Source organism: Ambystoma mexicanum, chromosome 6p (assembly GCF_040938575.1).
Source record: "Ambystoma mexicanum isolate Mex_15411 chromosome 6p, UKY_AmexF1_1, whole genome shotgun sequence".
Taxonomy (NCBI): Eukaryota; Metazoa; Chordata; class Amphibia; order Caudata; family Ambystomatidae; genus Ambystoma; species Ambystoma mexicanum.
Window position 1 is genome coordinate 512,814,950 of NC_090935.1, and position 17,475 is coordinate 512,832,424.

Consider the following 17,475-nt stretch of genomic DNA (forward strand, 5'->3'; position numbering starts at 1 on the left):
TGGTGTCTTTGAAATTGTAAAATTTGTGCCTGAAGGTCACTATTTGTTGTTTGTGAAGGAATTTCACAAGTGACATATTTTTCGATAAACTGTAAAACAGTGGCATCACTGTCTTCACCAAATTTAGGAGCATCTTTAATCCATAAAAGCATGTGGCTATGTGGTGCTCATCTGGCTTGGTATTCTTTTCTCCGAAAGAAGTGTTACACTACTCCGAGGTGAGGAACAATTTTATTACAAATAAAGTCTAGCATAGCAATGAAGCGATGATGGAAATATCTTGAAACATTAATGGGATCTAGAGAGCAGAGTTCTCCAGGTGTTAGTAGGTCTATGTTTGTTTTGTTTTTGTTTGATATGCGTAGGAAATCATATAAATCTTCCCATGCATATTCTGCACAACTTATTGTAACAAACCAAGTGGTTTCTTATCATACAACGTACATCTCCATGACGTCGGAACCAGTATTCTTCTGTAACACGCATGTTTGCTAACAGATTTGTAATGCTCGATTGTAGAACCTCATCTTTTTCTTGCACTTTTTGTAGTAATTGCGTAGCTGACATATTTTGAAAATGGGTACCCGATTTCAATGTGTGTGCAACTCCGTAGCATAGAGTTGCTAGTTCACTTTCAAAGAGTAGATGGAATATGTATCCACATTTTGTCTAAATTGGATCTTCAGAATACATTCGTAATGAGCGGTATTCTGATGCTGTTATCTGAGTAGGTCTATCATCGTACCTTTCTCCTTTCCCAGTAGGAAACAGTAGAGGAAAGGCATGTGCTTCTATACTTTTTTCGCCCCATTCGCTGATTGGTGATCCTTTGGTTTGTCGCATTTGGTACGTTTCTAGTGCATCATCTATGGTGTCTTTAGAGTGTAATGGATGAATTGTATAATGGTCTAAACTATTGGATACTGTAGCAGGATCTAGAAGTTTAAATTGACCAGTTTCTGGTGACTCTTGAATTATTTCAGTTGTTCCCCTTAAGTTTTCTTCAATATTTATTTCTTTGTAGTACTCAATATTGTCTTTTAGATATTAGAAAGCTTGCCTAACTTTATGTAAGTCGATGAGTTGTTGCCAATTTATTTTGTCTTTTGTAGGTACACCATTTACTAAGACATTTAAAGATTGATCTATTGGATGTTGCACTCCCAGAGTGTGTACATTTTCTTTCAGATCAAAATGGCAAATAAACTACTTTGCCATGAATGCCTTTCACTAATTCAGAGGGAGGTAATTTTGCTGTTTTTGGTTGAAGGCGTATTATTGCTTGAAATGGGTGCACTGTTTGAATTATGATGCTCTCATATAAATTGAGTTGTTGCAGGGGTTGTGGTAGTGGGAATAATTAAAGTTATTTGTGATAGCACGTGAAGGAGTTTGGTTGTTGTCAAGTTTTGTAGTGCAGTAACTGCAAATTATTAAGGGGTCAGTTATTTCGTATTTGTTTTCTGCTATAAGGTAGAGAGCTAATTCAAACCATTTGAAATCTTCATTGTCTTCTACTTTGTGTGTTACATCTATAGTTTTTGTGTTACTTTTATAAAAAAGTACTGCGGCAACACACACACACACACACACCCACACATGGTTTGGTACTTCAGCGAATGTACTTTAAAATTGTATTATTTCATTTTTGTATGTGTGTAGTAGAAGGTTTCCATTTGTACAATTGTTCCTAGTCTGTTGTAAGGCTATTGCATTTTGTAAGTGGCTTTCACTTCCAAAATATTTTCTCTGGATATGCTCTATTTCTTCGAGTAGGTCTTTGGCTGTACCATGTAGAAGATTGTTATTTAATTTGCCTCATGCTGAAGCGGGACTTTTAGCATAGTACAGTTTATGGACTAGATTTATGGAAGGTGCTTTTGCAAATAGGTCCTGAAATGCAGGCTAATGAATGTCCTTGTAGTCCTGTGTATTTGCGCACTGGACATGTATCCATATTTTGTAGTAGTTCCATTTTGAATTTGTCTTTGCCCTTCACATACTGATTGAGGAACTGGCGTAAAGATTTGAAAGATTTTTTGTCAATGTTACACATTGACGTGCATGGCCATTTGTAAACTGGCTGTTTTGGTTCGGATGGAGAGGTGATCCTGAGTTTTCTGGGGATATTTTTAAAAGCAGCATTTCTTGTTCTATTATGGCATTAGGTTTTTCATACCCTCGTCCACTGCTATGTATGGCAATTGTGTTTGTTTGCTTTTGTTTCTATGCTTCTTCATCGAAATATGGTTCTGTGCTCGTGGCGTGACTCCATTCACCTCCACAGATATTTAACAAGTTATTTTTGTTGACATTCCGTTTACTGAGAAGTCTTTTTTCGTAGTTTAGTAGCTAGTTTTGTTATTGGTTTCATTCTGTTTAACACTAAAATAAATAACTTCCTTTTGAGAAGGATTGCACTGTCTATGAGAGCTTCTAAGATTAATTTTCTACGATAGGTTTTAAGGGTTGTGCATGATTTCTCTTCTGTTTAAGATTCTGAAGGTCTCTGTGGCAGAACATGTTTTGTAAAATATTTTTTTTGTATGGTTACTTGCCACTACATCAAGATTTATAAGAGCAGTGTTAGCAGTAGTGGTAGCTGAATTCGGGTTTATCACTCTGTTCTCGTTTTACATTTTGAAAGAGGAGACAAAGTTTCTGTACTGGAAGCTTGTTTTGTTTCACAACATGACTGCATTAGATGTTTTGTTTGAACTTTTCTTTACCAATTCTGCTAGAGATGGATGCTTATTTTGAACACTTATTTTGATTTGCTCTACTTCTGCGTTGCTTTCTACAGACTTGCTTTTTGGTAGGCATTCATTGGGGTCTGTTGGAAAAAAAGAAGGTATGGGTTAGGCTGTTCTGCAATGTATGTATGCTGTGTGCATGAGTGTCTGAGTATGATGGTAAGGATGTATGTGGAGGTGTGCAATTGTGCAATGGGCAGCTACAACTAGTTGGGAAGGCTATTCTTGTATTTGTGTGTTACTATACTGGGATTCAGATGACAATACAAAGTAAGCTAGTGGTGAGGAGAAGCACTAGTACTAAATCTAATGGTATAGAATTAAAACAGTTCTTTGTTCTGCAATACTAACATTCTGGGGGCTGATTCATGAACTTTGTGCGCTGAAAAATGGGGATTTGTATGCCATTCTGCCCGCAAATTACTGTTGAACAAATGGTGATTTGGGGGCAGAATGCCGCAGGAATCCCCATTTTTCGGCGCACAAATTTCATGAATCAACCCCGCAGTGTGTTTGAGTAACAGTTAGAACATTATGGTAGTATTGTACTTATTTTTTTTGTTTGGAATGGGTATGTTTTTTCTGAGTTGTTGTTTGTACTTCAGATGCTGCTGCTTTTCAGGAGAGTGGTCTTCACTGCAATTCTAAATGAAAGACGTTAGTCATTTCGTGTGTTTACAGCACTGTTATTAATTTAGATGTTGATTTGTATGTTTTTGTAGTAGTATTGTTGTTTGATAACTGAACATAGTGTGTGCATGCAGTTTCATTTGACTATGTGCAGTCTTTATATTTTACTTACAATCTGTTAGTTGAACATGCTTTCCAAATGAATAGAATACTAAGCGTATGAAACTCACTTGGTTTCTTAAGGCTGTGTTATTGGATGTAAGGAGATAGAAGAAATAACCATATACTTATTTTGCTATTTTTATAGGGTAAATGGCAGAAACTGTATAGAAAAGCATGGAATGTATGCATTTTTGAAGGTGTGGGTAATAAAGCAGAAGGATGTGATGTAGAGGCAGTGGTGTTATTCCAGCTGGGAGCTTTTCTAATGATAGTGTCTATCTGTGTGAGTGTATAAAGATGCATGAACTCATCTTGGCTGTGTGTAATTTTATAATACACTACTACGTGTTTTTCTACAATTATACTGTTATTTCTCCCATCTTTTAATATTAAATTACACTTTTTTAGATAGCTGTGTGTGTAAAAAAATGATTTAGATTGCAGACAGGTTTGGAAGTGACAGTTGATTATAGCAATTGGGAAAAAAGACAGTACATTCATTTTATAGGTTATACAGGTTAAGTGGCAGTTACCCTGTTTATATGCATTGTTTAAGAGTTGTACATGTGCTGTGTAGAAAATATGCTTACCTGTAGTTTGTATTCATGCATGTGGATATGCATGCAGCTTCAAGTAGAAATCTTGGAGACTTATACAGTAGTTTTTGTAGTAGGTGCTTTCCAATGACATGAGACTTGTATACAGAGTGATCAACAGTACATTTGAAGTGCTGAACTTGATGATAGAGTTAGATGTAGAGGTCTTGGATGTGATTGGTGGATGGTTGTGTGACTGCTTAGCTGTATCCAATGAGGTGAGGGAAGGGCACAGAGAGTGAAGTGGAAAGGGTAGAAGGGCTGTGTGTTAGGCGCTTTTCAGACACTGCGGCTGTCCGCGGACAGAGCGTGCCACATCCGGGGTTTTCCAGCAAATCCAGCATGGAAAGGGGTCTGTAGGGATTAGCCAATCAGGTGTTGAGGTTGTGGATTTGTGCTGAAAGAGGATGTGTGCAGTCAAGAGGGCAGAGGTGGAGAAACTCAGGGTGTTGGTGATTGGAGATATGTTTGTGCATGGTTTAGAGCAGTATGCTAAATGCAGGAATGTGGCAAAGAATTTTTATGTTAAAGGAGTGGAGGTGGTGTGGAGCACTGTGCCTGATTGCAATGTACAGGGAATTGTACAAGTTTTTGATGATATGGGTAGGATGAACTGTCCCCATGTAATAGTTTTGCACTGTGGTGCTTTGCATTTGGACTATGTCAGTGCCCCTACTTTGTTGGCAGATTTGGAACACTTGGTTCAGGCAGTAATGAAAGTCCTTCCAAATGCCAAAGTTATTTTTTCTGGTTTGTACCTAGGTCAATATGGGACAATAGTTCTGTTTTTTGTCCTCAGCAAAATATTGCTAGGTGTGCAATCAACCGGGGCATGTTTGCTTTCATGCTTAGAGATGGTATGTTCTTTTGTAATAATGAGACCATTGATTCTAGTAATGCTGTTTATTTTAAAGAAGATGGCATTTCTTTATCTTTTATGGGAAATGCCATGCTGTCTTGGAATATAAAGGGTTGCTTTGGAGAAGCGTATGTGAAGATTTTAGGAGTAAGGTAAGAAAAAATAAATAAAAAATACAAAATAACAGGTGTCTCTCAAGCATCTGCAAAAAAAAATAACAAACATCTCTTTTCAGAGCCAACCTCAAAGGGGAGACAAATGGGGTACATTATTTAAATTTAAATTCATCACGCTCAAATTTTTCGATATGTCTGCGGACATGGCGGTTGTCCGCGGACACCGCGTATTACATATGGGGATTTTGGGGTTGAGAGGCATGCAAATGAGAATGAGCAGAGCAAGGGATTGGTTAATAAGGTTTACTGGATGTGTTGTGTAAGGAGAGAGTTTTCAGAAAGTACTTTACCTGAGAGAAGAACAGATAGATATGGCTGTGTGTTTCAGGAAACAGATTATCTGGATTTTGGGAGACTCATGGATACATTGCTTGGAGGTGCATGCAGAACGCTGTGGAGTGGCTGCAATTCTTGGAATCCCTCATGTAGAAGTGCACTGGCATGGAGTGCGTGGAATGAAGTGGTTGGATTTGGGATTTGGTACCGCTCTGTGCTACTTTGGAAACACAGCCTCATCCACACATAATTATTATTCATTGTGGAGGGAACAGTTCAGGACATGTGTCTGGAATTTCTTTGCAATTTGCAATGAAAGAAGGACTTGGGAAGGTCATGGACATGTTTCCAAATTCCCAAGTACATTTTTCTCGTATTGCGCAGAGACAAATATGGCTGCGTACGTCTTCATTTGGTCCACAAATGGAGAAAGCGATGCGCAATATCAATAAGGCTGTTTGTGCCTTTTTAAGAGATGTTGGCATGTCCTCTTTTCACAATGAAAATATTATGTTTCATAGCAGATACATTTTTCGTAGAGATGGAGTACATCTTACTTATGCTGGCAATCACATTTTTCTGTGAAATAAAGAAAATGTATTGCAACCTTTTTTGTAATTACATGAATACATTTTGCAGGAGGTGTTAATCATTTGAAATTTTTGAAACACAAAAAACACCACCAAAAAGGCTCTTTTCAGAGCCACCACGTCTTCCCATAGAAAAGTGCAATGGTTGTGATAGGGCAGCACCCCCAAAAAATAAATGTGCACAGGGCCTTGCACTATTTATTTGTGACTTCTATTTTTAAACTGTGAAAGGGGGCTCTGAAAAGAGCCTTATTTTTGGTTTTCGTTTTATTGTTTTTTAATTTTTTTTTTAAACACGACACACAAGGAAAAGGTGGGGAAAGGAGGGTATGGAAGGGACACCAACCACGGGGATAAGAAAGGGCAGGCGGAGATAGGAAGATGTAGGATGGGCCTTATTTAGGTACGCAGCAGACCTTCATATGCTCCTTGACCGCAGTCTCGAAAGCACTCCGAAGATTCTCCCCCCTGCAGAATACTGTATCGCCGTACATACACAATATTGTGACCCTCGAAAAGGTAAGGGTCAACAGCATCATGAATGGCATGTGAGGTAGCTGGAGGGATGCGCTGTCCCACAGGAGTGTCTCTTGTGGTGACAGGAGCGGAAACGGAGGATGTTGTAGAGGAACTCAACCTACTACGTCTATCACAAGGTACAACCTTGCGAATAGCCCCACCATGGAACGTCTTTAGGTGTCGCTTCATGGATGTCGTACCAAAGCTGTACGAACTAGGCCTCCCACGACTCAGCACCATTTTGCACTGATTGCAGGTGGCCTTATTCGCACATGCTTTTGGCACTCCATCAAGAGTGGTAAACAACCGCCACACCCAAGACTCACGGCGAGTGTTGGTAGTAGGGACTTCCACTACCTCATCCTCTTCATCCATCTCCTCTACATCCTCACGCCTGTTCCCCTCTGCAGGCCCTTGGGGAGGTGGTGGTAGTGGAGGGGAGGGGATGGGGGTGCTGATGCAGGTAAAGCAGCCATGGTCGCCATCTGGTAGACAGCAGGCAGAAGTCACCAGCAATGCAAGCTGTCAATGCAGGTCTGAAGCAATGCTCTGTCAGGTAGCCAGAAGCACAATGAAGAGCAATTCTAGGGTGTGGCCTTTTATAGGGGTGCTGGTGTGCGTGGACATCCGGGATGTCCGCGGACACTTCGAACACCAAAAAAAAGACTCAAAAATTTCCAAAAAGTATGTAGATCGCCAGGGACATTGTCTGGGACATGTGCAATGGTGAACCCTTACTGTAAAATACTTTGGATTGTCCAGAAAAGTACTTTGAAAATGGTCTGGGTCCCGGACAGTGTCCGCAAATCAGGACACATGCTCAGCGTGGGTGCAGTCACATGATGATGTCACAAACACGTTCGCGAATGGGACAGCTGTCTGCAGGACACCAAATGTGCAGGGACGGTTGTGCGCATGCGCACGGGTGTACTACAGACAGTGTTCGGGTCCTCAAACTAATTAAAAGTGTGACACACGTGCGATGGACAGTTACGGACCGGCGCAATGTTCGTAGGACCTCTGGGTGTGGTGCGCCTGTGCGTAAATGTTCTATGGACAGTGTGGACACTCATTTTAATTACGAACAGGTATTTTGTCCTTAGGACACCCCCATTTTGGTTAATTGCGGACATCCTGGACATAGGGTGTGTTCTAAGAACAGTTCTATTTTGATTGTGGACAGTACGGACAGGTATAGTGTTCTAGGACACCTCCATTTTGGTTAATTGCAGACATTCTGGACATCAAGTGTGTTCTAAGAACAGATCCATCTTGATTGCTGACAATACGGACAGGTATAGTGTCCTTAGGACACCTCCCATTTGGTTAATTGTGGACATCCCAGACATCGAGTGTGTTCCAAGAACAGTTCCATTTTGATTGCAGACAGTACAGACATGTTTAGTGTCCTTAGGACACGTCCATTTTGGTTAATTGCGGACATTCCGGACACCCACACTGTCCGTGGACACCCTAGTTGCCTTTAAATTTTTTTTTTAAAAAGACAACATTTATGAAAGAGAGGGGGAAGCAGAAACTGACACAAATATAGGGGAATTAGGGGTTTGGAGAGGATGGATGGGAGGCAATGAAGGGATGGAAGTCTCGTCATAACGTTTTTCTTGGTGGTGAGGGTTTGGGGATAGTTGACTGGGACATGGAGAGGGGGAACAGGTACATGTGGGACAATGATATTTAATATTTTCTTTTATGTGTTCCTCCACAAAATGTTTTAAAAGATTGAAATTTGCCATTAGCATATCCATTTTTTGTTCCGTGCGCTGGAGAGCATTTTCTAATGTCTCTTTTGCTATGTTATTTTCACTGTTTGTATGGTCTGTTAAAAAATCAATGTGTTAAGTACACAAAGTAATGATTATTAATTGGCTTATATAGAGAAGTGTCTACAATTAGTATCACTGTCTTCACTCATTTCATCACGTGGGAAATTTTCTTCAAGCCATTCCAAAGTACATGACATTTCTGTGTAAAAAAATAAACATTACTTTTAGCTTACGTAATAAAAAAAGTCAGACCCTCCAGAAAATTGCGGCATAAAATGGAAAATTTTGCGGCACAAAAAAGAAAACATTTGCGGCACACAATGCGTTTTTTGCGGCATTTTCTAACGTTGAAAAATATATCATTTAACATCTTTTTTAGAATAAAACCAAGTAATTGCAAGGCTTTTGTTAGTGAGGAACAAAATGTTGTGTTCTGTCTGGCCACGCTCTGTAGGACAGCCAGGTCGAGTCACCACAGCCTAACATTTTGGATTGTGGTGGGGGAGGGGGGATATTGCCTGATCGGCTCCATGGAAATGGTGCTGCGCCACTACTTCCAGCAGACAAGTGGAAAGCAAATAAACAGATAGGCTTGAATTCAAAAGTGTAAACCTGGTTGAAGCCCATAGGTTTGCTTTTCGCTTGTCCTATGACCCCAGGAGAGAGGGGGAACAACTCTACACTTCTCCATGGAAGGAATCCATGAGGCCCAAGACACAGGGGCAATGCAGTGGCAGTAACTGCAAGCCCATAATACCTAGCCAAACAATGAACTCTCTTGGGTGGTCATCATTCCTTGGTTATGCCACACACACATGGTGACTTAACACACCCACAAACAGAAATGAAACATCACAACACTACCAGGGGTCAAGTCCTACAAATTAAAGTGGGGGGGGACTCATCAACAAATGCAATGGCATGTGATGTCATCAGAAACTAGCATATCAAGGTGAAATATGCATATATCATTAAATTGGCTTTGCATAACCACCAAAATTGCACAGGACGAATGGCATTTGCCTTTCATAAATTTAAACACCCAATTTTGTGCGTAATTGGTGTCATACAGCCCAGCCTTGATTGAAGGCTGGGCTGCATGATACAAACGCTCGTAGCGGTATTCGTTTCAAATTGCTTTAAAGCAATTTGAAACAAATGCAGCTACGAGCTTTTGTATCATGCAGCCCAGCCTTGAATGAAGGCTGGGCTGCATGATACCAATTGTAGACGAGCGTCAGAATGCATCAAGTTTATGCTTTCTTTTCCGGCACTCGACAGGACTTTCCTGTCGAGCGCCAGTAATGAAAACAGTCCAGTGGCCTCTTTGGGTGCTCCGAGTTGGGGGCAGTTGAGTGGACAGGCCAGTGCTTACCTAGCTACGCTTCACCAACTCTGTCAGCTTGGCAGGGCGGGGACTCAAAGAGCCTTGGAGGTGCCTGGGGTCACAGCCAAATGCTGTGCATCTCCCAGGCCTGCGTGACCCTCCCCCAATCCTGGGCCTGCAAAGCACAGCCAGAGGTGTTAACACTCAAGCTGCTGCAATCAGCAGTCAGCTGAGTTCGCTCTAAATCATTAAATGAGTGCGAAAAAAGACACACTAAGCTAACGTGTCTTTTTCGCGCTCATTTAATGATTTATAGCGGCAATTGCGGGAAATGGCAAATTTTGCGATTTTTTGGCAAATCGCAAAATCGCCATAAGGTGGATGGTCTGGAAAGTTTAAAAATATATAAGAAAAATTAAGTTTACTTACTAGTTTCTGGTAAGTTTTGTTGTTACTGTTGTGTAGGTCTGCTGTTGCTTCTTGCTGTGCAGTTTCTGTGAGGTAATTATGTTGGAGGCATATCTTTTTTGTTTTGGTATATTCCATTTTTAGTACGTATGCTGTTTAAATGGACGGTTGACGCGTTACATATATAGGTTCCACTTCTTTTTAATTATTACATATAATGTGTTCATGTGTTCCTTTTTGAACTTGTCAGTGTTTATATGGCATGATGGAAAAATCTAAGATACCCCCTGAGTTTTTGGGTAGTGTTGATGTTGTCCGCATCTGTCCGTGGACATACGCATAGCCCGCAGACATCAAATCACTAGGAGGGGGGTTCAGTAAATTCTATGTTACATGTATATAAAGTAAGGGAATCCTAGTAAACATCTATCAAATTCACACTATGTTTATGTATATTCAGTAAAAAAAAAAACTTTGATAAAGGGTGGTTATGGTTAATTCGAGCTATTAAAAACCTATGAAATTCAGTAAAAAAAAACTTTGTTAAAGGGACGTTATGGTCCCAAGTAAAACCGATAAATGCCTGAAGTTCACCAGTTATGGTAAGCTAAGCAACCATAACTCGTGCCACCACCGTGCATTGCTAAGATTAACAACCAGGACATCAAAGTTGACATCACACATGTCATTGATGACATCACATGTGCATTTACTTTTCATGAAAAGGCTGTACATGGGATTCTTATTATAATAATGACAAAAAAGTGTCAAGGATCATTGGAATAGATATCATGAGCTATGTGGTGCATTAAGCAATGCATTGATATAAATAGCATTTGATTATGAAGTTCTTTACAGTATACTAAGCTACTCATGTATAAACATAAGCATTGTGTGCAGCATACATGATGGAGGTGCAATATTCATAATCTTCCCATGTTGAATAGTGAAATGATAAATGATTTCTTATTAGAGTTGTGTGAACTGTGCAACATGTAATAAGTAGCTAATAAAACCCACGTACTACATAATTTCATTATTACATACAAAATACAAAGACTCAACAACACATACAAATATGAGTATAAACAGGGAAAGTGAAGTACACAAAAAAGCAGCAGTAGAACCAGAAAGTGTTCATAACCTAACTGATTATCTTTATGCACAGAAATTATTGCTCTGCTTCAAACCTACTACTTCCCTATATATAACTATCACATGATGTGACTGCACCCTAAAGAAAGTAATGCAAATACAAATCTGAGAATATCCAGAGAAAGTACAGGAATACAAAAACAGCAGAACAAAAAGATAGTGTTGATAACCTTACTGATTGTCTTCATACACAGAAAGCATTGCTATCTTTCAAGTGAGTATTTTCCCTATGTATATGTTTCATATGCTGTGAGTGGACCCCAAGTGAATTATTGTAAGAACATATTTGAAGTATAAGTCTACAAATATAGTACTTTTTGATGTTTTTGTTCCTAACTATTACTGGCCAAGATATATCACTAAAAGAAAAAAGTCTTTGCAATGCACGGTGATGGCACGAGTTATGGTTGTTTAGTTTACCATATCAGGAGAATTTCTGGGGTTTTTTGATTTTACTTGAAACCATAACGTCCCGTTAACAAGTTTTTTCTTTGAATTTCAAAGGTTTTTATTAGTGCAACTTAACCATAACGTCCCCTTAAAGTTTTTTCATTGATATATTATATTCTAAAGCAATATGGCTTAAGCACTTACTTCAAAGTAGTTCTTCGATGCCCTATTAATCGCTTTATCGGTCAGGCAATAACTGAGTGATAGTTGGTCACGTGTTTTATCCTTTTCGCTACAATGTTCGGCCGCTCTACATTCGTACTTAATAGTGGGCTAACAGATGCCATTTTGTGTGTCCTGATTTAGTCCCTTTTCACAGCAGACGCAGCACAAGTATGCATTTTTTATTTGCCAACTCATTATTGCGTTTTTCACACTTACAACACTAGTGATAATGAGTGATGGTGAGATGTCTCATTTTTTATTTTTTTATTCCTATTTGTCTTATCTAGCCATCATCTCCCTTTTCTATTGGTGGCTTTGTCACATCTGATATCATTCTAAGATCAGATACCTAGCCATGTTTCCATTCCTATTGATGTCGCAGCTTCTTTTGTCTGATCAAAGTACGATTGCTATTTAGCTTATCTTATTTGTGGGACACATGTCTATGTTGGGGTCTAATCCCTATTTTTGTTATTCTAACTGGATCATATAGCTGGCAAACACTTTCTTTCCAATAACAGCTGCATTATCTTGGCAAGAGCCCTCATCCAGTCCAAACTGGACTATTGCAACGCCCTCTACATCGGCTCCAATGAGTATATTACCAGAAGAATGCAAACTCTCCAAAATAATGCCCTCAGAGCGGCCTTTGGCATAGCTAGGAGAGTGCACATCTCTGGGATCAGGCATCAAAAATGACTGGCTATCTACCAATGCCAAAATCCAGCTAAAAACTGCCTCGCTAACTTACAAAGCTCTGAACAATGGTGCACCTATCTATCTCACCAAGAGATTCCACAGAAGAACATCAATTAGGACCACATGCCTAGCTAACACCAATTGCCTCACCATTCCTAGATTTAAATTATCGAAGGTTGGGGGTAGTAGCTTTGCTATCAAAGCTGCTCAACTCTGGAATTCCCTGCCGCTCTCACTTTGTGTGGATCAATCATACCTGAAATTTAGGCTTGATTGCATTAATTGACTCAAGACAAATGACCATTGAGGACTCTCACTCTTCCGACACTGTAAATAATTTGAAAGCTTTTGAAACATGATATATGCATAATATCTTCATGTGTGTATATATTCTCTGCATGTGATAACCTGTATCTCCAACCTTTGCCTTATCTTTGTTCCTTCTATTTGCCATGTGTAACCTACTGTTGTGATCTAAGCTGCAAGCCTTCTTATAACCACTGTACCCCCGGGTCTGACACGCAATATAAATAAACAAAACATATGTCAGAGATGGCCTGCATCTATGTCCCGTACCTGCTCCATTAGTATAGGCACTTCAGTATGGACTAATGAATAAACAGAATCCACACAATTGCGATGTTAAAGCCTTTAACAAAATTTAGATCATAAATCAATTATTGTTCCAGTTTTCTTAACTTCAAATCTTTGTCACCTCCACGAGGGTGGGCTTGAACCATTTGTATAATAAACCAGTAGCTATCTTTGTGGCTATGTTTAGCTTGTTTGTAGTGTGCCACTAAGGGTTTGTCCACGGCTGCATTTTTAAAAACACACGAGCGATGCTCGCATATTCTTTGGCGTACTCGACTTTTTGTTTTACCACTATAAAAGCAACCCACAAGGGCAGTTTATACCATATATAGCCCACTTTGTCTGACAGTTCATACATGTTTTTAGCTGCCAAATGCGGCTGTTGAGTTCCATCTCTTTGAAGTTACTAGTGAGACGGCACACTGAACAGTTGCCACACTCAAAGTGGCTGCTTACCGGAGGCAGATGCCAAAGAGTGGTTTGCGCAGGCTGTTAGGCCTTTGTCAGTGCATATGTGTGTACTAGTGTGTCTCGTAGGTTGGGCATTTCTTTGAAAGCAAAGACCGGTTTGTTAATTTGGAAATCCTCAGTGTAGATCATCCCCCAATTCTTAAGGATGCTCTTACGTAAATCATTTCTGATAGGTGAAAAAGAGGTTACACATGTAATTTTGTCCTCCTTTGTTTTTTTCTGTTTGGTGAGGCAATTCTCTCCATTTACATGGCGTGCCCATTTCAATGATCTTTGAATGGTATGGGCAGGGTATCCCCGTTCTTTTAATCTCGTAGTCAATTGTTTGCTGTTGGCCTCATACTCCTCCATAGTACTTCAATTACATCTAATACGTAGAAACTGTCCGAAAGGCAGGTTTTCACGTAAACACTGTGGGTGAAATCTATCAAATTAAAGAAGTGTGTTCTTGTCCGTCGGCTTTTTAAAGAGGGTGGTGCCAAGTCTGCTGTTATCAGATCTAGATATCTCTAGGTCTGAAAAGGCTATCCTCTCTTTGTTAAAGGTCATACTAAAGTTGATAGAGGTTCCTGTTTGTTTAACCATTCCAGGAATGCCATTAGTCTGTCATTTCCACCACCCAAGAGCATGAAAACATCATCAATATAGCGATGCCATGATTTAATCTAATCCTTGAAGGGATTATTATTAGCATATATTGATCTGTTTTTAAGTTCATCCATAAACAGGTTGGCCAAGTCTGGGGAAAACATCGTACCCATACTTGTGCCATGCTGTTGCTGGTATAGTATGTTCCTTCAAGGAGGAAAAAGTTGTGAGTCAAGGCCACTCTAATACATTCAGCAATGAATTCAGAAGGAACCATTCGATTTGCTCTTCCCCCCCACCCCCCCCCCCCCCCCCAAGTATGCATGCATAATCTGGATGCATCTCATCTGTGGAATACTGGTGTTCAGACATGCCACGTCTGGCGTTACAAGAAAATCTTCTACATGAATCTCAAGATTATCTATTATTCTAATTATGCAGGTTGTATCCTGTACTGTGGGATATATTGACCAACTCTGCTATGCTATGCGGCACACCCTGCTTGTTATGGGGAAAGAAAGGGCAACAAGGGCGGCAAAAACCCTTGTGCGCGCCAAAAACCTACAAAAACCATGTGCTTCAGCACACAAAAAGAGGGATGCGCAACCTTCCACCCATGGTGCATGTGCGGTGGAATAGAGCACACCCTGCAGAAATGTGCCAGTGGGCCCCATGACCAGCAAACAGAGTGCAGAGAGAGAAGCAGAACTTTGCAAGTGAAACCCCAAAATGTGCCTACAAATGACATCTGCTTTGTTGCTAAAAACTCCAAAATGCCTATAACACAACACTTCTCAACATTCAAAATCTTGCTTGGTGCTAAAATTCATTTATCTAATGAAGTATTGTGAAACATACAAAGTCCTAATGTGAAGAGCAAAACATTCTTCATGGATTTTCTGAAAACTGACAGACCATGCCAAAATCTGGGTGCAGTAGCCTGGGCTACCTGAATGACAGCTGTAAGATGAGTTACTGATGAAACTTTAAAGTGAGCTAAAACTAAAAGTCTGCTGGGTTAGAAAACATAAAAAAAAGGATTGTTTGCAAAAAGGAATACAGATCGCAGTTGTGTTTTTAATCCCACCGTTTTAAGGCTAAGAAAGTAATGTATTTATGTTTGATGCAACAAATTTGGTTTTTCTGGATTTAAGAAGTTAATTAGACTAGCTGAGCGGCAAGAACTGGAAAAGCAGGTTTTTCTCCTAGGAGGAGGGCCTTCCTCTCAGTCAAAACTCACTGGGAGATGTTAATTGTGGGGTGGAACAGACTCTTGTCTACAGAAAGAGAAGGAACAATGACAAGCCTTTGAGCCCAGGAAGCGGAGGTGTGAAGGTGGTCGTAAAATCTCCTGGAAGGAGCCTCCCCCAGGGAGAGGGATGCACTGGACTCCCAGGAGAGACAAAGGGGTGGAGACAAGCGACCATCTGCTGTTAAGAATGTACAATGAACAATTTTTTAAAAGACTCATAACTTGTTATTCAAAGTGGTGAAAAATATAAAAAGGACAGAGTTGTAAATTTAATTTTTGGCTGCACGTGTGCAGAGATGGTAGAACTGTGTGACATGTTCTGGACATGAATGGAAATATATGTGGTTTTATGCACAATGTATTAATGTTAGAATGGTGAAAATGTACACACACATCCTTATGTTAAACACACACATTTGTGGAAATTTGCATACAATTTGGAAATTGATTTCATAGCGAAAAGGAAAAAAATTCTGTAGAAAGTTGAGACAAGATCCCACCGCTGCAGGGTTTTGAGGAATAGACTCACCATAAAATATGGCATCTTTGTGTGTGATTTGTATAAAGGTGACCAATGTGGAAATGTACATTTAGTATCAAATCTGATTTTGAGAACAGTGGCTAAAGGGAGGTCTCTGAGCACTGTAAAGCAATCTAATCAGGATCGGGTGTCGGAAGCGGCCTCTGCCTCTGTAGGAATCCCTGGAAAACTTTGAGAGAGGTGCGGTTCCATGTCAACCCTCGCCCTTGAGGTCCTTTCCTCAGATCCTGTTTCCTGCAGTTTCGCAAGTCCTGCGAGTGTTGCGAGAAGCTGTGAGGAGTCAGGAAAAGCAAGGAAGCTGAACTGCGGTACCTTTCCTGCTTACTCGCTGTGCGGCGGCTCCCGGCGGCGGCTGCTCCCGTAGACTAATTGGCTGCACTGCGTGTCTTCTGCCGTCGGGGCACCGTTCGGTGGAGCCCCCCCCGGAGAGGAGTCTCCCCGAGGGACATGCATCGGAATGGTAAGGCATCAGAACAGAGCAGGCGGAGCAGTGCTATCGATCAGGGTTAGCCTGCATCATAGCGTAATACTCACTTGGCTCCTGTATTTCCACGTCCCCATGGGCTCCTACTCCCAGGAGGAAGGCGAGACCAGGGGGCAGGAGGGGGGTGAGCGGTTTGGCCCCTGAGCTGGGGAGGATTATAATACACTCCGGCCCGGCAGTTTGTGCTAGTGGTGGCCCCGCCTATTTTAGCACAGTGCTTAGAACGGTGCTTTACTCCTGCTCTGACCCTGAGGATAAGGGGAAGCAGTGAGCACGTCCCGGAGACTACGGGCTGCGGCCTTTGATCCGGGTTCTTAGTTCACAGGTGTCCCACCCTGACGCCTGGGGGTGCCGGAAAATGGCGGTAGACCTGCCTATCTTCCTAGGGTGGCATAAGGGAATATTCACTCTTCCCCTTTAACCCTAGTACTCATTAACACTTTTGCCTTCCTAGCATCACAGTATCCCCATAAACAAATAACTGAACGCAAGTGAGCTACTCCACAGATATGCAGAGGGGGGAAAAGAGCTCCCCACTCAATGTAAATCTATGCAAAACTAAGGCTCTGCCAGTACAGGAACCTATGGAGCCCCAGAAGAAAGGGGGTAAACCCAGGAAGAATGATAAACATGCTCAACCGGTGGCGCAGGGGCCATCACTGAGTTCTTCCCTGTGAATCCCCCCCCCCCCCCCGATACAAATTCCACCATAATTGACGAACCTGCAGCACCGGTGCAAAGTGGTAGCACTTCCTTAAATACTTCCAATTTCGATGACATAGATAACAATTCCCTCCTAGATCTTTGTTCAACTATACAGAGAGGGATGCTGACACAAACACCCCTGATGATATCCAGCGGCATAACGCCCCTGAAAGACAATAGCATGAACACCCCTCTGGGGGAGCATAATTCTGAGGGAAGCAGTGGTCGCTTATCGGCTTCTTCTAATCTTGCAATGGCATCGATGGAGGATGTCCCGGATGATGAGGTAGA